Raw genomic sequence first — 21,322 nt, forward strand, 5'->3', positions numbered from 1 at the left:
AGTGGCCATCACTGGGGTGGTACCCTTAAGGGTACATTTTTGTACCTCTAAGTCAGGGGTAGGCAAGTTCGGTCCTAGAGAGCTGATGTCCTGCAGAGTTTAGCTCCAACCCTACTAAGCCACCACAGTATAAAACTCATGGCTCCCAGCATGCATTGAAGCATTAAGTATGTCACCATTGTTGAGATTCATGTGCTGATTCTTGATATCTGTGTGCGGCTAAACTTTTTTACCTCTAGAATGTATTTAAAAATCAAAATTCAGAATGTCTGATCTGTGGCAAGAAAATATTGCCGGTGAATATTATTTATTAATATTTTTAGTCAGTGATGAGCAAGAAAACATTTTTCTTCATGACAATTTTTTTTATTGCTTCTTTTGATTTGAACAGATTATGTGTTTTGTTAACACTGTAACAAAAACCACAAACTCACATAAAAAGCCAAGAGTCAAACTGCCCAATTCAAGGAACACTTATCACCATAATGGTGTTTTTAAAATAAAACATCAACATCTAAACCTCTGTTAATTCTCAATAAGAGCTTCTATAGATGTCTTTCAGGGTTGGAGCCAAACTCTGCAGAAGAGCGACTCACTAGGGCCGAACTTGCCTGCCCCTGCCCCAAGTAGAGGAAAACAATGGTATACCCCAAGGACCAACTGTGTACCTTTAAAGGTAGAGTTATACGTTTTGTTCCCCAAGGAACAAAACTGTGACTCCACTGTACCTTTTTTTCTGAGAGTATAGGGACTTTATTTTAAAGTGTAAAGTATTGACAATCAACACTGGGTAATCAAAACTTCTTTTCGATTACAACACTAGCATTCTTCACGTCCACTTGAACACTTGGGCCAAATCCAGGAAATACATCATGTTAGTACTTTAGACAAGTGGTCAAGTGCAAAGATCGCAAGTGTGGTTATTGAGAAGCGTGTACCTCTACCCTGAATATACAATGTTGATGGCCAGCAGACCTATCACCCTATAGCGCAAGACTGGTTTCCCACTGTAGCTAAGCAGGGCTGAGCCTGGTCAGTACCTGGATGTAAGACCTCCTGGAAAACTTAGTGAAGCCAGCAGGGGGTGCTCACCCTGTGGTCTGTGTTTATCCTAACACTCCAGTATAGTGATGGGGACACTATACTGTAACAAGCACCATCCTTCAGATGAGACGTTAAACTGAGGCCCTGACTCTCTGAGGTAATTAAAAATCCCAGGATGTCTTTCAAAAAAGAGTAGGGGTGTAACCCCAGCATCCTGGCCAAATTTGCCCCATGTCCATCATGGCCTCTTAATCATCCCTATATGATTGGCTTCATCACTCTGTCTCCTCTCCACCAATCAGCTGGTGTGTGGAGGGCGTTCTGGCGCAATATGACTGCCATCGCATCCTCCAGGTGGATGCTGCACATTGGTGGTGATTGAGGAGATTCCCCCCTTCCATGTAAAGCGCTTTGAGTACCCAGAGTTATACACTGTATATTGGTGAAGAATAAATGTGACATTGTATTTATTTGAGCAGTCAATAATAATCTATTCAAATCTGACGCAACATGCATCTTAATTTCACTTTTTGTGTACCATGGAAGAAAGAAAGTCATACAGGTTTTGGAACAAGATTAGGCGATTACAATTTTTTTGATAAATTAATTCTTTACTTGAAACAAAATCGACTGACTACAGCTACTGGATAATGTGTGTCTGATAATGCAGCACTTCAGTCTCAACTCTTCATGTCTGGGCTTTTAACAGGCACTCTCTCTTCATTAAACACGCATCTATTATAGCATCTATTTACAGCTAGAGCTCATCAGCACTATGCAGCAATATCATTTTATGCATATTGAAACCACCCCCTCATATTTGCACAAGTTACTTGCATGTAATTATATTGCTCAATCTACCAAATAGATTTTTGCGCAGGCAAAGGGCACAGTGGGCTTATAAAAATGTAACACTAATTAATTATGATCAGATATAATGCATTGCATACATTGTTGAACTGTGTTTGCAGTGCGCAGTAACTTAAAAACAATGAGTATACAATTGAAATCAAATGGTAGTTTACAACTGACGAGATACTAAACGGACAACAATTTTTTTACAACTGGATATTGTATGTCTAGGTATTTCCACAAGAGGGCGCTCTAAGATCACTAGATAGATAGACAGATAGACAGATAGACAGATAGACAGACAGACAGACAGACAGACAGACAGACAGACAGACAGACAGACAGACAGACAGACAGACAGACAGATAGATAGATAGATAGATAGATAGATAGATAGGTAGGTAGGTAGATAGATAGATAGATAGATAGATAGATAGATAGATAGATAGATAGATAGATAGATAGATAGATAGATAGATAGATAGATCAGATAGATAGATAGATAGATAGATAGATAGATAGATAGATAGATAGATAGATAGATAGATAGATAGATAGATAGATAGATAGATAGATAGATAGATAGATAGATAGATAGATAGATAGATAGATAGATAGATAGATAGATAGATAGATAGATAGATAGATAGATAGATAGATAGATAGATAGATAGATAGATAGATAGAAAGATCGATCGATCGATCGATAGATAGACTATTGCAATAACTGGGTAATAAGTAGGTACTATGCCTGAACCTAGCCTAACCCATGTAATTACCTTATATTACCCAGTACTTTCTTAGGAAAGTAAACTGTACGTAACATTCAACCAATCTTACATTTACAAATAGATAGAGACAGAGACAGATGGACAGACAAACAGACGTATTTTAGAAGCAATTCAACTTCAACATGTCTCCAGACATGGCACAGACTATAATGCATTTGATTATATTGGGTTACTCATTCCTGAAAACCTGTCCAGCTCGGATAATTATAGCCACAAGGAGGTCAGGGCCGCGGCCAGACATGCAAATCAAATGAAAGAGACCAATTCATTTCTGCCTTGTATGGACCTTCATCACACACCACATGGTTGAACTCATTACAGATGAGATTAATTAATGTCATAGACAAAGGTGTTTTTAGAAATGGAGTGTGTCGTCTTTGTGTGTGTAGTATTTTCTACACTTTTTGTCATTATGGGTTATAGATTGAGTTGGAAAAACATTTAAAGCACATTAGCGCAAGGCTACACATTCAGACTTTCTGAATATACTGTCCTTAAATTAATCACAATCTAATGTACAGAACTCCATATAGTCTGATTACAAGATGCTGAGAGACAGACTTACTTTGCTTTGGTGCCAGCATCATCATAGCCTTTGCTTGAGACGTCATCCAGGCCTCCAATCAAGTGTTTGAAGGACCTGCAAACATGAACAAAAAAATCAAACGATTACTTTCATCCATGCTATTTATACTACCGGTCCAAAGTTTGAGAACGGTAAGATTTAAAAAAAAAATGTTTTTAAAGAAGTCTCTTCTGCTCACCAAGGATGCATTTATTTGATCCAAAATACAGCCAAAACTGTACTACTGTGAACTATTTTTACAATTTAAAATAACTTTTTTCTATTTGAATATATTTTAAAATGCAATTTATTTTTGTGATTCAAAGCTGATTTTTCAGCATCATTACTCCAGTCTTTAGAGTCACATGATCCTTCAGAAATCATTATAATAGGCTGATTTGCTACTCAAGAAACATTTATTATTATTATCAATGTTGAAAACAGTTGTTTTTTTTTTCAGGGTAATTTAATAAATAGAAAGTTCAAAAGAACAGCATTTATCTGAAATATAAAGGTTTTGCAACATTATAAATGTCTATACTGTCACTTGATCAATTTAATGCATCCTTTTATTAATTTCTTTAAGCAACCCCCCCCCCATTTAAAATAATAATAATAATACGGTAGTACGATGTTAAAAAAGCTTTCTATTTCTTATAAATACTGTTCTTTTGAACTTTCTATTCATCAAAGAATCCTAAAAAAGAATTTAACCAACTGCTTTCAACATTGATAATAATCATAAATGTTTCTTGAGCATCAAATCATCATATTAGAATGATTTATGAAGGATCATGTGACACTGAAGACTGGAGAATTGACGCTCCAAAAACAGATATTTTACATTTTAATAATATTTCACAATATTACAGCTTTTTTTTGCATTTTTAATAACATAAATGCAGCCTTGGTGAGTATATATATATATATATATATATATATATATATATATATATATATATATATATATATATATATATATATATATATATATATATATATATATATATATATATATATATATATATATATATATATATATATATATATATATATATATATATATATATATATGACATAACGCACACACACACACACACACACACACACACACACACACACACACACACACACACACACACACACACACACACACACACACACACACACACACACACACACACACACACACACACACACACACACACACACACACACACACACACACACACACACACACACACACACACACACACACACACACACACACACACACACACACCTTTATGAAGTGACCTTTATTTTTATAGTGTTTTGCAATACATATTTTTTAAAAGCAGCTTTACAGTAATCAGTACGACAATGCTTCAATTATGCTAACAGAATTCAATTTGGCTGTAAAGTGTTGATTCAGTTCCGTTGTAAAGATCATCAATCATTAAATTAGTACAATTAGGCTATAAAGCAGCTGCAGAAAACTGTGGTTTCATCGCCCAGGTCATTGCAGTTCTCATCAAAATAGTCAGTGCAGTCAGATCAATAATATTGTTCAATATTAAGTGTCCCCAACTAAGCAAGCCAGAGGCGACAGTGTCAAGACAGTGTCAGTGTTCCATCCTGAAGTCCGTTTTGCAGAGATGGACTAAAAATGAAATCCCAAAACGTACTGCCAGATTCTGGAAGATGAATTCTTCAAACAGTGGTACTAGAGGATGTGGTGCTGGTCCTTCAAGAGTCACTCTCAACCTATCTGTCCATAAAGCCTATAAAAAAACCTTCTTCATGTATTTTACAACACTTCAGCTTGTGATTCTTATCTAGTGGGGGTAATTTTTTAGGATTATTTACCTAACTGAAGTCTCTGAGATCCTGACACCTTGCACTTCTGGAGACTCCAGGTAGGTTGCAGCTTTGGAAAATGGTGGCGCTGGAGACTAAAGGTTTCCTGATGGTTTCACCCTTAATTCTTCACATTAATTCTTAATTATTTTGCAGTTAATAGGTGTCTTTTCTTCACCACCTGTTTTTGTCTGACCCTGCTGACCCAACGAGCATTTCACTGTCCAATGGTCATGCCTTAACTGCAATGTCTAGTATTGCATTAGTATTGCATCCTTCTCATGGGCATTTAATACTTTTTGACTTTTCAGTCTGAGTTAAATCTCTTTTTTGGCTCAATTTATCTGTAAAAGAAAACATGCCTAATAATTCTGCACACCTGAATATAAGGTGATTTTCATTTCCAGCCTTCATGAACAATTATATATCACTTATACATTATTAAATACTAAATCAATAGTAGTTATTAGGATTACTGTGGTTTGGAATTCGTCAAATGTGCCTGGGAAAAAAATATGATCAGAAAATCAACGTGCCTAATAATTCTGCACTCCCTGTATATATGTATATATGTTTCAAACGATGGGTGTTTATTATGTTCTGGGGTATTTGAGGAAATAAGTGTGTATTTCATATATGTTACAATCTTACTAGGTTACAGGTTTGTTTTATTATCGTTCCGATAATCACTTTGTGTCTGTATATGCTTAATTAGTCACAGTGCACTAACGTCGCCTTTAAGTTTCATTTTCATTCTATTGATGGTCGGGACTGGTACGCCTTGCCGGTTTACAACCTAACTTGCTAAAACGAGCTAATGTCACTAATATCCAGCTGATAGGCTAATGTAGCGGGAGCATTCAGGCTAACGTTACCTATTTTGTGGATGATTATTGTGTATACATGCGCAATAAAAGCTCATAAAGTGACTCGAGTTGTATCCGCCGTGCTTGTCCTGAAACCCTTCCAGTGGGGAGTTTATTGAGCTATAGCAGGTAGCTTAGTAGAGAACTGGACAGTTGTAAACTGCCGTCGGAGCCGTGCTAGAGTGTACACGGACGGCGAGCGGAGGAGAGCCATATTGATGACCGGCGCGCGGGATCGGAGACCCGGATTCTGGGGAGGAAGCGGCCGTCAACCACCACTACAACGGAGGCCGGTAAAGGGCTGAATGAATTCCACAACCGTGAGTAAGACTGTGTGGATAATAACAGCTGCGGGGCTAATAAAGTGACTTTGTAAACAACGCAACTTTGTAAGAGGTGATTTTTGTGATTCTGTTCACCGGAGAAGAGAAGAACGAAAAAAATGTCAGATGACAAACCAGATCTAGAGGGTTTAAAGCTGAAACGCTCAAATGCGCAACGAAACTTTACAACACGAATAAACCGCCTTGAAGTTAGTGCTGGCCGTTTACGTGAAGTTGAGTTGTCAGAAGATTTAGCGAGATTGAAGGATGATCATGACAAGCTCCTCGATGTCAGTAATGAAGATGTTGATGCACTGAGCCAAATAGATCCTATGGGTGACGACAGTGAGTCGCGGGACGCCCTGGATAAGAGAGATGCCAGTGAGCAAAAGTTTCTTGAAACTGAGAGCAAGATAATGGAAATGCTGTGGTCCAAGTATGCAGAGCCAGACTTAGACACTCTTATAACACAGTTCAAGTCTGCTTTTGGTCGGGCTGAGGCGCTCGGGGAAAGTAAAGTAGTGCCATGGGCGCTGCAAGGGGTCGAAAGTGGTAAGCTGGATAGGAAACTCCATGAACTCAGGGAGGCTGCTTACACTTGGAGGGACTATCAGCCCCATGGAAAGGACAAATGGATGCTCTTTTTATCACTGAGAGAGGACAAGGAGCAACTGATGGATGGGTGGACATACCGACGTGAGAATGAGGCCATGAAGAGGAACAGTACAGAATAGAATGGCGATGGTGACAGAGGTGAGGAGGAAGAGGATGAAGATGTGGGAGGTGATGACGCTGTCTATGGGCATGTCACAACAGCTATCGACAGCCTTACAGCTGCAGATAACATCACCTTTACCCAACCAGTAACCCTTGCTATTGCGACTCCACCTGTTAACACCCGGCCTGCTGTTGTCAATCCGCCCATTGATGGGCAGGGAACTGTATATGTTATGAGCTCTCATTCATTACTACAGACAGAGCAAGCATCTCTACATGGGCTGCTCAAGGTTCTACCATCACTAGTCGACCTCAGAGCAGGAATGTAGCAGCTACTAAACACAGAACCCCCCAACAGACGTTACAGCCCATCCTGCAGTCAAGACGGTCTGATGGTGGACTTGGTGTCAGTTTCGCCCTACCTCCAACCCTTTCCAGCACACCACAACTAATGGGTGTTCGTGCCGCTCCGCCAGTCGATCTCAGCATGGGACAAGGTAGTAGCATGCCATATAGTAGCCCTGGTTCGTACGCCGTTGTAGATAACAGCTCTCAATGGGCCAGACCAAAAATAAGGCTCACACCCATAAGTTTACCTAAATTCTCCGGGGACAGGAGGGACTATTGGCGCTGGAAGGCTGAATGGGAGAGTATCCAGGCGCAAGCCGAACCTACGGGGTCGAGGGAATGCTTCACTTACTAGACAGTATAGGTGAGTCTGTTAAAAGTGAACAGCATGGAGGGCAGCATTGGACCTCATAGACCTGGGATGCGAAGACGCTGTTCGGAATCAGCTGGTGATTCGGTCTCTGGAGAGTAAACACCCTGATGTTATGAAAAGAGAGTGGCTCATGTGTGTAAAGAACCCTGTCCACCCTGGAAACCGGTTTGACAGACTCTTGCAGTTCCTGGAAGACCAAAAGTCGTTGCTCGTGAGGTTGGAGCAGTTGCTGCCTAGCAAAACATGGCATGCTAATGCTCCTGAGAGACCAAGCCACAGGGAGAAACCAGGTGACAGATGGAGAGAGAAGTCGTCGTTCACTAAGACTACAGCAAGTGAAGTCAAGAGAGACTCCAAGCAGTTACCATGTGCTGTGTGTGGTGATGAAGAACATGGAGGTAAACTGTTTCGCTGTAAAACTTTCAGGAAGGCCAGTCTGACGGAGAAGAAAGCTCAGGTGAAAAAGGTAAAAGCATGTACAAAGTGCCTGGATTTTCACGGGGTCGAGAGTGACTGCACTCCAAAGTTCCTCTGTCGTAAAGAGGAGTGTAAGAAAGGCAACACTCCAGCGGACCACCACTATTTCCTCTGCCCTAAGGCATCAACAAAAAGGGATGTTGCTAAGAGGGAAAACAAAGCAGAGGAAAAGAGGGGACCTCGTGGTCCGACAGAGGAGCAAGAGGCTGTGTTCGCCGATTTGGGACTGACTCCCCACCAGTTGGAGGCTGTCCGCAGAGCCTGTACTAACAAGGCAACATCGACAGTGTGTTCTGGCAAGGGTCTGATAGAACAGAGTGGCTTGAAGGAACATCCAGTCCTCATGATGCTCGTACCTGTCACAACAAAGAGAGGAGACAGCCTTGGAGCTTTGGTTGATCTCGCTTCTGACACAAATTACATTACAAACCAAGCTGCAGAAAGGCTCGGTCTGACCGGTGAACTAATCTCCCTTGTCATGTATGGTGTCGGCACGATGAAGGTGAAAGTTGATACAAAAAGGTATCTTGTGACAATAAAGGTGTGGACCTCACGAGGAACCCTGAAGCTCCACGAGATGATCTGCTACGGAATGGAAGACATCGCCAAAGTGGATCGAGTGGTGAGATCGGAGTGGCTAGAGCAGTTTTTCCCTGAAGCTAAGCCGGGAGAACTGGCCCGCCCAAGGAAGATCGATCTATTGATCAGTACTCGAGAAGGCCGATTAGCTCCACAAAGACTGCAAAGGGTTGGCGACCTGGTGTTGTGGGATGGTCCTCTGGGCAAGATCGTGAGTGGGGTGCATCCAGACCTCTTCGAAGAAGTGGAGGTGGCTACATGGCAGTCGAAGACACACTTTGCTCATTCAATGAGGACGGTAGCCGTCAGAGTTGAAGAACACTTCGTGGGAATGCCAGGAGGCAATTTGGAGCAAGAAAGCAGTGTAAAAGTTCGAACGACAGCAGCATGCAATAAAGAGGTCCTTGAGTGGCTAAAATGGGATAGCATCGGTGCTGCCTGTGTCCCTACCTGTGGTGGGTGTCGCTGTGGAAAGTGCCCACCGGGAGGAAAGGAGATGTCCCTGGCTGATGAGAAAGAGCTGGAGATAATTAAAGCAGGTCTAACCTTCAGAGAGAGAGACGCCCACAGCGACCAGCCCCACTGGGATGCGAGGTACCCCTGGAAGGAAGACCCAGCCTCTCTTCCCAACAACCGAAAGGCTGTGGAAGCAACATTTCTGAGGACTGAGAAGCGGCTCATGAAAGACACTCTGTGGAGAGAAGCTTACATGAGGCAAGTCCACGAGATGGTAGAGAGGGGAGCTGCTGTTAAGCTCACTAAGGACGTTATGGACAGCTGGAATGGTGCTGTGTGGTGGGTGAGTCACCTAACCGCTCCAAACCCCCATTCAGTGACTACGCCAGTGCGCCTCGTCTGGAATAGCAGCTAGGAGTTTGGAGGGGTTAGCATGAATAGCATTTTGCTCAAAGGCCCAGACGTCCTAAATCCCATCAGAGCGGTGCTCCTCAGATTCCGGGAAGGAGAACATGCAGCCATCGGAGACATCACCAAGATGTACAATTCGATATGGTTGGAGGAAAAAGAGGTCCATGTGCATCGGTTCTTATGGAGAGACTCACCAAAGGATGAGATCGAGGATTATGCTGTCGTGAGGGTGAACATGGGGGACAAGCCGGCGGGGTGCATTGCACAGGTTGCCATGCGAGAGCCCGCAAAGTTGCCCCAGTTCTCTGATATGAAGGAGGAAAGAAGGGTCATCGAAGAAGACTCCTACGTTGATGACCTCCTCACGTCCCACAATGACCCACACTGTCTAAACAAGATCCAAGAGGGAGTGGAGAAGATACTGAAAGCAGGAGGCTTCTACCTCAGGCTTCTACCTCTACGCCCTGGGTCCGGTCCGGTCAAGGCGGGATGGGACCGAGTCCAAGCCAGTGACTCTGACGTTGCCCAACCAGCTAGGGGAGGACGATAGCAAAGCCCTGGGGGTTGGCTACCTCGTGCAAGAGGACAAACTCTTTGTGATGGTCTCCATCAACTTCTCCAGAAGGAAGAAGAAGATGAGAACTGAGATTGACCTCACTGAAGAAGAAGTGGGGGTAAAGACACCAAACCCACTGACTCGTCGAGTTCTACTGAGCCAGATCGCTGGGCTGTATGACCCGATCGGTTTAGTAACACCTGTGAAACAGAAAGGAGTGATCCTTGTGAGAAGAGCCTTCCAGGAAGCTGGCAAGCTTACGAAAGACACCTGGGATGAACCTCTGTCTGACGAGCTCAGAGGAAAGGCAATTTAATTGTTTAAGGAGTATGTTCGTCTGAGTAGCATCAAGTTCCACAGAAGCCTCACGCCCTCTGACTGGAAGGGTAAACCCTGGGGAATCACGTTTTCTGACGGGAGTTGTGAGTCCTATGGGGCTGTACTGTACCTGCGATGGGAGACGTCAGATGGTGTGGTCACCCGGTTGGTAGAGTCAAAGGCCAAGTTAACCCCCCTCAACCAAAAAGGTGACGCAGTCAAGGCTGAGGTATGCGGGGCTGTCTTTGCCACGCGTCTAAAGGGATACGTATTGAAGCATGGACGATTAGACGTGGAGAAGTGGTACCACTTCATTGACAGTCAGACGGTGCTTGGAGCCATTCAGAGAGAGAGCTACGGATTCCAGACATTCTTTGCGAACCGAGTTGGGGAGATTCAGAAGCCTGGACCCGTAACTGACTGGTGGTGGGTGCCAGGCGAGGTCAACATTGCTGATCTAGTCACGAGGGGGTGTTCTCCTGAACTGCTGTGTGAGAACTCTGTGTGGCAAAAAGTTGTTAAACCCTGACAGTCCTGGTAGTCAAGATCCAGTATTCACAGATGGAGTTAGCGGGACTCCAGCGTCCTCAGATAATGGGATGGAATTGACTTTAACTGAGACTAAGGAGAAAGAGACTCTGTGGGGAGCCACGCTCATAGACCAAGTGGATCCAACAAGGTGCAGTTCTCTTGCTAAGCATTGTGGAGTAGTTGGTTATGTCCGCAGAGCTGTAAAAAAGTGGTTGGCCCGTGTAAGCAGGGCCTCTGTGCCAGCAAAGTGGGAGGCAGTATTAACAGTAAAAGAACGCAAAGCTGCATTCCAAGACCTGTGTTTAGCTGCCCAGAAGGGAGTTACGTTTCCTGTTACGACGCTAAACAGACTCGTTGTCAGCAAGGATGAGGCTTCAGGGCTCCTGAGATGCCATGGTAGAGTCCAGGCTATGGCCCAGGGAGAGACCGGTGTGCCCTTGGTCCCCTACAATGCGTGGATCAGCACCCTTCTCACACGGGAGGCCCATGAAGCTAACCACGAAGGTGTTGCTGGCTCCTCTAAAGGGGTCTAAAGCATGGGTGGTGATGGGACCAAGGGTTGCCAGAAATGTCATTGACTCTTGTATGCACTGTCGAAAGGCCAAAGCGAGAATGTGCAGACAGGTGATGAGTGAGCTCCCCCTTGAACGAACTGAACCAGCCGCACCCTTCGAGTTTACAACGTTGGACCTTTTCGGCCCCTATATTGTTAAAGATACAATAAGACAAAGAACGAAGATGAAGATCTGGGGTGTGGTGTTCAGTTGTATGGCTTCGAGAGCAATACATGCTGACATTGTGGAGGATCTGTCGACGGAAGGATTCCTGAAGGCATACCAGCGCTTCACGGCTCTCAGGGGTCACCCAAGAAAGCTCTGGTCTGATCAAGGGACCAACTTTGTGGGCGCCAGGCCAGTATTACAGGAGCTTTATGAGTTCCTAAATTGCATCGACAAGGATCAGGTCCAGAAGGCGGTGGTAGCTGTAGGAACCGACTGGATGTGGGTGTTTCACCCGGCAGACTCTCCCCACCGAAATGGGGCAGCTGAGGCAGCAGTCTGTGTACTCAAGAGAGGGTTAAGCAGTGTTGGCAAAGAAGGGAACCTGACAGCGCTGGAGTTCCAGACCCTCCTGTACCTGGCTGCTAACCTGTCAAATGAGAGACCTATCAGTGCCAGAGCCCAGGTACAGGATGAGACCGTGGAAGTAATTACTCCCAACTCTCTTCTGCTCGGTCACGCAGGATCCAATGGGGACTCCCGAGGGTTTGAGTATCCAACTTACCCCGTTGTGCGTCTGAGAGCAATCCAGATCGAGGTTGACAAGTTCTGGAAGCGGTGGAGCCAGCTGGCAGGCCCGGGCCTCTATTTCCGTCAGAAGTGGCACACGCCTGCTAGAAACGTTGCAGCGGGGGACTTGGTATGGTTAGCTGATCAGAACGCACTGAGGGGCCAGTTCAGGCTGGGTCGAGTCGTGGAGGTGTGTCCTGATGCGAAGGGTGTAGTACGAGATGTGAGGGTGAGAACATGCCGAAGCTGTCCAGTTTTCGGCGGACAGCCCAAGAGAAACCGAGGTATGGAGAACTATCCCTCCACCATCCTCCATAGGGACGTTAGGAGGTTGGTGGTTCTGCTCCCAGTGGAGGAGCAGTGAAAGACTTCCCCACCATGGTGTGTTTCGGTTTGGAAAGGATCCCCACCATGGTGTGTTTCGGTGAAGGATCAAGACATTCCCCACTAACATCCTCCCGGAGGCTGGTGGTGTGTTTCGGTAAAGGAGGTCGTATGTTATCAAGGACAATGTGTGTTGTTTATGAACATTAAATCTACCTTGAAGAAGATAGTTATTCATTTGTAACATAATACTTTCATATCTAAATATGCAAGGTTATTTGCATGGTCATGGGGAGAATTTCACATCTAGAAGTTAACTGTTTTGGTTATGGTGGCCTACTTGGATTCGAAAATCAGTAGGCCAAGTGGGAGGTGTAGAACTTTCCAGCAGGTGTGACTTTTGTTATATGTATATATGTATATATGTATATATGTTTCAAACGATGGGTGTTTATTATGTTCTGGGGTATTTGGGGAAATAAGTGTGTACAATTACCATCTTATTCCAAATGCAGGCACATTTATGTTATATTTCATATATGTTACAATCTTACTAGGTTACAGGTTTGTTTTATTATCGTTCCGATAATCATTTTGTGTCTGTATATGCTTAATTAGTCATAGTGCACTAACGTCGCCTTTAAGTTTCATTTTCATTCTATTGATGGTCGGGACTGGTACGCCTTGCCGGTTTACAACCTAACTAGCTAAAACGAGCTAATGTCACTAATATCCAGCTGATAGGCTAATGTAGCGGGAGCATTCAGGCTAACGTTACCTATTCTGTGGATGATTATTGTGTATACATGCGCAATAAAAGCTCATAAAGTGACTCGAGTTGTATCCGCCGTGCTTGTCCTGAAACCCTTCCAGTGGGGAGTTTATTGAGCTATAGCAGGTAGCTTAGTAGAGAACTGGACACAAATGCTTTTCATCCCATTAAACTTCCAGTCATTCATTATCATGCAAGGAAAGCGTATGTGGCTTTCTCTCTCCCATCTGTGTGTAAGGCAGAATGTGTCTGTATCACACACAGAGCAGCTGATTCTGCTTCTACAAGGATTTGATTGGGTCTGGGACAAGTGTAACAGAAGCAAACTAGTAAGAGCTGTGTGAGTGAACCTCAGTACACTGGACATTAAGAGGTGCGCCAGCGACTGGAGCTAGAGACTGTGGTCTTTAGCGTTCTTGTTAGCGCACCCACCTCCCATGCCGGTTCGAATCCTGAGGGTGAGTGTAACAGAGACCAGCTAGGAAGAGCTGTGCATAAACCTCACTCCCCTCGCCTCAATGCTAGCCTCTTGCTAGCGACTGATACTAGAGGCTGGGGTCTTTAGCGTCCTTGTTTGTGTGCCAACATCCCATGCTGGAGATGGCGGTTCAAATCCTACTTGGAGTGGATTGAGTAGGACAATTTCCATTTGGTGCCGTGACCCGGATGGGAGTGGACGCTAGCGACTTATACTAGAGGCCGTGGTCTTTTGCGTCCTTGTTAAGGTTGATTTATACATCTACGTCAAACCTATGACGATGTATGTAGCAGGCGTAGCCTGTGGCCTAGCCTGACGTGCATCTTTCCAAAAATGTAACAACACGCCAATTCTATGTGAACCGCAAGCGCTGTGATTGGTCAGCCTCCCTCAGGTAAAAAAATAATAAAAAATCTGCGATAGCATCACATTTCCTCATTTGCATTTCCGCTTGCAGATTATAAATGATCTGTTCTTCAATATTTAACAATTCGAGCTGCAACAAAAGTTGTCACTGCTGTATCACTGCTGCTACTTCTCTGACAACATACACAACAAGATGCTTCCTTTTCAGCTTCAGCCTTGATGGGTTACACCATCAACACGCCCGTGGACACTGCCTACTAGCGGTCTGCATGTCTAATTGCACGTGGATGAGGACAACGATGCAGAATTATAAATCAGCCTTTAGTGCGCTGGAGACACCGGTTCGAATCCCACTTGAGTAGGTTGAGTGGGACCGGTTACACGAGGAAGGGTAAAATAATTGTCTGGCTATCACCAGACCAAGCTCAGTCTTTTAAGATTGAACATTAGTCTGGGGAGTCTGCTCTGTATTTTCTACTGCACAAGAGGTGTGATCAACGGGCATAGTTCAAATGACTCTGTACGCAATTGGATAGTCCGCAACCAATCAGACCAATGATCCATGGCTTCTCTATCCGTCATTGTGTTAAACCCGCCACCAGCTGGTTTGTGATTGGTCCCCGCAAATTTGAAACAGAAGCAGTATAGAAATATGTACAGGTTTCCAGCCTGAGCTGCAGGGCGAAATCAAATCACAGGCAGATCGGGCTGGGTTTACCCAGTCCAAGGCCGTAACCATGTCTTGAACATTGGGGGGGACCAATTTTTTTTTATTTTTATAAAGCATAAAGAAACAGAACAGTGAACGAAATTCTAGGTCTAATTCTAGTTGGGAAATAATCCTTTTGGGTCTCTTTACAAACAATATTTGCATTACTTTGCTTCAAATATATTATTCTTCTTCATTAAAATCAAAGATGTTCATCAGTGATTGTATATTTAGAGCAGGGACACGTTTGTGTGCATTTTGTTTTGTGATTTCACCGGAAAGCATAGAGTCTCTCTCTGCAACAGTATTAAGCGATAGATTGACGTGCTTGTCTGTGTGAAGCACTAGATCGAGGTATGGGGAGGGGGACTCCACCTTACATAAACATTTATGCATTTGGCAGATGCTTTTATCCAAAGCAACTTACAGTGCCATTTTTACAGGGACAATCTCCCTGGAGCAACATGGAGTAAAGTGCCTTGCTCAATGACACACTGGTGGTGACCGCTGGGATCGAACCAGCAACCTTCTGCGTATCAGTTCCATGGTTTAACCCACTGGACCACCATCTCAGTGAAGCCTATGCAGGAGCTAAAAGAGAACGTAAACCCCGCCTACTTTGATTTGATTGGCCATCTCAATCATTTGGACATTGACGAGCGCTGTTAGACCAGACCACCAACCCATTCTCACTCCCAAGGCGTCAAAATCCGAAGCATGGTCAAGTGCCTTCCGCGTCACAATGAAGACGCCAAAGTCACCCCTAGGCGACACTATATTGACGCGCTGAGTGCTCCATTGATTTTAGTTGTTTACCCAATGCGTCAGATCAAGACGCATTTTATTCTTTGCATTTGTAAAAGCATACATGATTTTATTAATATTTTATTCATATTTAAAGGTTACTTTTATATTTTGGAGCAGCTAACCCAACTCCTACCCTAAACCTACCCACTCCTAAACCATATAGAAACACATAACAGGCAAATAGAAGTACAGTCACATGTATTTATTGCAAAAACTGACCAAAAACAGTATAAAAGTATTAACTCATGTTGCATTCCAAGTCTTCTGAAGTCACACGATGAGTTGATCTTAATGTTTTAATCACTGAGATGATGATCCCGCCGCTCCGTTAACGCACTCATTCATTTCTCATTCAAATAATACACACGCCTCTTTAGCATGACGCATTCGGTCACAAGACACATGAGAACCAATGACATTTTACAATCAAAGCTGACATAATGACGCAATTGGTCACGAGACATACTAGAGCCAATGCAATTTCACTATGAAAACTGACGTAACGGGCGGCAATATTTGAAATTTAATGTGTTCATGATCTTCTGCGGATGGAGATGCTGATCGCTTTTGGGGATTTCCTTCACACAATCAATCGCTTGGCCTCGGAATATTTGTATTTTTTGAATAAATTGTGCATGCAGTCGACTCTGCCTGTTATATCTGCGTTTTATACCACACAAATGGGTAGGTTTAGGGATGGAATGGGGTTGGGTTACATGTTAAAACGTGTCTAGATAGCGTAAATAAAATGATGCTGGCTGATTAAATTGAGAATCACAGTCCAACATGTCATAATGGCAAAATCATAACCCAATATATGATCATCATGACGATAACTTTCCCATGCCCAACGCGTCTGTGTCTGACACCAAAGGTTTCTCATTGAAATGAATGGAGCACTCGGCGCGTCAATATAGTGACGCCTAGGGGTACCTTTAGCGTCTTTATTGTGACGCGGAAAGTACTTGACCATGCGTCGGAATTTGACGCTTTGGGAGTGAGAACGGGTTGAGACCACTGAGACAAACCAGACTAAATTGTAACTTTTACACCTTTTTGTCATCCTAACTGCTGCATAATGAAGTGCAGCAGAGCAGTGCAATAATTTCAAATATTTGGCAATTTGGCCATTTCTAATTATTGGGGGGACTCCCCCTCAATGTCTATGGTGGTTACAGCCCTGACCCAGTTTAGTAAAATAACCAAATCTCTACATAAAAGGCATTTCAATAGTAGTATATAACTTTTATACTAAAAAGTTACCAAGACAGTAGAATGTGATTGTCAAGTTAAGTCACCATAGCACTATAGCACTTTATACAATACAGATTGTTTCAAAGCAGCTTTACAGTGATAAAAGGAAAATGACGCATTTCGGCTCTTGTTCAGTATAAGTCATTACCGTTGTAAAGATCATCAATTATCAAATTAGTTCATTTTATCTATAAAGCAGTTCTGCAAAAAATGAGGTCGTCATCATCCAGATCAGTTCAGTTCTCATACAACAGCGTCAGTACAGTCAGATGAATATTAAGTTATATAACAGAGGAAAAATCAACCCTGTTATGCCATGAGGCTGGGAGACATTACACCAGCGTTTCTCAAATTGTGTGAGTTCCTTATGATAGCAAAACACACTGAAATTTCATTATGTGGAATAATTATGTTGACTATGAAAAAAGAAAAGCTTTCAAATTAAAATGTCTAAAACAATTAATTATAAAAGCTGGACTAGTGAAGCTATTGAGCCTAATCTCTGCCAAACAGACATGTTCATTAACAAAGGTAGTCCAAGGCACTCGATGGGTGTGTTGAAAAAGTTAAAAAGCCTTTATTTTTTCATGGCTTAAACATTTAAAATTGGTGACAGGTACACCTACGCGTTGCGGCTTTACATGCCTTCGTCAGGGTGTGTATGTAGATACACACCCTGACGAAGGCATGTAAAGCCGCAACGCGTAGGTGTACCTGTCACCAATTTTAAATGTTTAAGCCATGAAAAAATAAAGGCTTTTTAACTTTTTCAACACACCCATCGAGTGCCTTGGACTACCTTTGTTTCTGAAACTTAATTATCCCATACAACCAAAGAGCACCGAGACCTTACACCCTGTGCAGCACTTCTTGCATTCCTGGCTTTGAGACATGTTCATTAATTTGGTCCACCAAGTCATACTCAGTAGAAAAACAACTTGAATCTTTTCAACTCTTTTCTTTGTTTTCTAAAGTCACTCATTTTTACTTTTAATAGTTTATTTATCATCCATACATCTAATGTCATAGCTCGCCAGTGGTTCAAATTATATTTCAGCATGAGGCAAAAAAGTACTTTTTATTAAAAGTCCTCTTATTAAATCAGAGGAATATGTTCTTGCCTATGTTGCTACAGGATAAGAGATTTAGACATGAGAGGGAGCCAGTAATAGTGTTCAATACTACAGCTACTGGGCTTCAGGATGTGACTCATCCACCAGAGAATTCTTACATTATCTCGTATTTTTGTTAGAACTCTGATGAAACATTGAAACTAAAAGGGGAAACTGATTTTATGGTTCAGAGTTGAAATGTAGGATTAATTGCAAGCTTTAAATCCTAATGGCATCGTTTCGTTTGATGTTGCCATGATTTATACAGTCTTGGCAGCTGAGGTCAGGCAGGACAACCAGTGACCTGAGCCATAATAATGATTTGATGGACATTTAAAGTGTGAAGGATTTTATATCACTGCACTGTTGACCCGTTTCATGATGTAGGCTATTCTTAGTACAGTCCCTAGTGAAGCCCCAGAATTAGTAGCAGAAATGTTCTGGAGGTGTGAACCCATGAATGTGACTCATATACTTATATTTCTGGTGAGATATACGCTATTTAAAGATCATTGAGTTTGATTCAGATCTTAAAGGTGAAGTCAATAATTTCTGCTTCAGTCATAGAGCCATAACTGCAGAACTGCAGAACCACGAAACTGCATTAATAGCGCTTTAATACAAACATTTACTGTGTCAATAAGTCCAAAATCTATTGTAAAACCCTATCAAAAATCTAGTTTTTAAAATATAATATTAGATAAATTGATTTGGTAACACTCAAGGTCTCATTTGTTAACATTAGTTAATGCATTAACTAACATGAATGAGCATGTATTAACCATCGTAAATGTTCATGTTCATGTTAGTTGACAGTGCATTAACTAATGTTAACAGATTCAACTTTTGATCTTAAAAATGTTTTAGTAAATGTTAATTTAATTTATAAAAGATTCATAAATGATGTAGAAGTATTGTTCATTGCTAGTTCATGTTAACTAATGTAACAAACAAAACATAAAAAAAAATGCTGTTGGTTTCATATGATTTTGAAAAGCATTTTGAACAAAAGCTTTATTTATCTATACATTTATTTAATAAGCTTTAAATGAAACAAAATCTAACCAATTTAATGACTCTAAAAATGTCATATGGTGTAACCATCAAGTAAAATATACAAAACATATTTTCCTTAATCGTAAGTACATGTGAGTGAACAGATCATAATTATATTCAAGTTAAGATATTTTTAAATACATATTTATTTTACAAATATACGATACATTTTGAAATATTTGTTTTTTGTGGGTTGTACCATATGACATAATATTTTAACAAAACTGATTGATTGCCTTTTTTCTAAAATAATACTACTACTACTAATAATAATAATAATAATAATAATAATAATAATAATAATAATAATAATAAATTATGCAAAAGTACTTAAAAAGTATTTTAGGATAAGGATGAAAAAAAACACGTAAACTCCTATGGAGAAAATTAATGATACAAATACTTATAGATTTAAAGCTGCTAAAAAAGTGAGCCGTTTTGGGTTTGTGTTGGGCCGTTTTTGAGCGTCGTTTGGCTTAGTTTTTCCAGTGTGTTCTGCACCATTGGCTCTAGTCATACGCCATCTGGGTTTTTTGGGCCGATTCAATATGTTGAAACAACGTTGGGCCATCGGTGAGAGAAAGAACTCACCAGTCGAATAACAGTGAAAGTGTAAGTGTAAGTGAATAACAGTTAAAGTGATGAAAGCAAACAAAGAAGTTAAGACGGTACAGACAGAAGGCTATTATGATTTTACGTCATTTACCTGAGCATTCGAATGCACTAATATTTTCATCAGCTGACTGGAATGAAGAAAATGATCAGCGTGATTGATATTCAAAATGGTAAGCAAGCACTGCTTTGTTTACGGTTTGTATATCTGCAGTCCTAGTTTCAGTTTCCCTTTTTGAATGATGAAAATAGACTATTGATACCTGCTGATATAGACAGTTATTTACTTGCGCGTAGAATGCACATGCTAGTTGACAGTCGCCTTTAGTCCTTTTTGTGTGTTCAAGCACAACTGTTTATCCGAGACACAGCCAACGAGAGGCAACAACAGCCTTCGTCACTGCTACTTCTTTGATGTCAGCTTGGTGTGTCCCTGGCTTAATCCTACAGGGAATCAGCTGCATGAAACAGTAGATAAAACCCCCACTGATCACAGGTCAGCTAGCACACAACATAAAGAGTCTCTCAATGAGCATTACCATAAACCCTCTGATTGATGATAGGACTGAGATAATAGGCGATTTCCTGCAGTGAGAATGAAAGTCAGTCTGTGTGATAGGTTGCTTATTTTATCGCTTCCTCAGACAAACCAAAGAAAATAAAACCAAAGTCTCTGAAGTATTATGTCTACAGGGACAAGAGGAGGTTTTGCAAGCCCCGCTGCGCAGTAAGCCATCGTGTCCCCACTGTTCTGTCACACGCTGTGCCACTCAAATGAGGGCATAGTTTGTTTCCTGACAGTCTGCTGTCTAACGAGAAGATTTCGCTCCCTGAAGTTAACTGGCGTAAACTAGCCGGAACTCTCCGCAGTGAAAGTCGTGAGAGGTCATTATAAATTAGCGGCGATAATTTAGTGAGCACACAGTGGAAAAGATGAAAGACTAATCAAATTTCACAGCATCAGTACACACACATACACACACAAAACTCACTCTCTGTCGATGACGAGGCAGGTGACAGCTTCTGCGGCGACGACATTAGCTGTTCTGATGTCTTCTCTGCGGGGACACAAAGAATTTATGTCAATCATACACAGCCAGAATAAACAATGTATTTGATTGAATTGAATTACCGAACCACATGATATTATTCAGTTTTTCTCAATTGCTTTGCCACATTTTTCAGTCTTAACAGTCTCTAAACTCTAAGTTCAATTGTCACAACTGTTGGCTGAAACATCAGAACTCTATTTCATGTCTGCAAAATGTAGTAACTCGACCAAAACATTTAATTCATGCTTCAAAACCTAGTTGTGTCAGTAAATTGACCAAATTGGTCAATTGGCAACTGAAGAAAACACATGCACATGGAAAAAACACCAGCAAATTAATTAGTTTTTCCTCCTCCGTTTTAAAAAACAATCGCGTCCGTCCACACAAGCACGGTTTTAAAAAAATCTCTGTCCACATGAAAACGCAAAACCGCGCTATGATTGGC

General features: G+C 41.9%; 1 protein-coding gene across 1 annotated transcript in view; it reads right to left on the reverse strand.

Moving 5' to 3' along the window:
- prkg1 (protein kinase cGMP-dependent 1) overlaps positions 1-20,877 on the reverse strand; it is a 52,045-nt gene extending 31,168 nt beyond the window's left edge. The window contains exons 1-2 of the mRNA XM_079845639.1: positions 20,818-20,877; positions 3,253-3,327 (exon numbers count right to left, since the gene is read on the reverse strand). The gene's annotated coding sequence lies outside the window, so the exon portion shown is untranslated. The remainder of the gene's footprint in view (positions 1-3,252; positions 3,328-20,817) is intronic.
- Between the last annotated feature and the right edge of the window lie 445 nt (positions 20,878-21,322).

Source organism: Gobio gobio, assembly GCF_949357685.1.
Source record: "Gobio gobio genome assembly, chromosome: 20".
Taxonomy (NCBI): Eukaryota; Metazoa; Chordata; class Actinopteri; order Cypriniformes; family Gobionidae; genus Gobio; species Gobio gobio.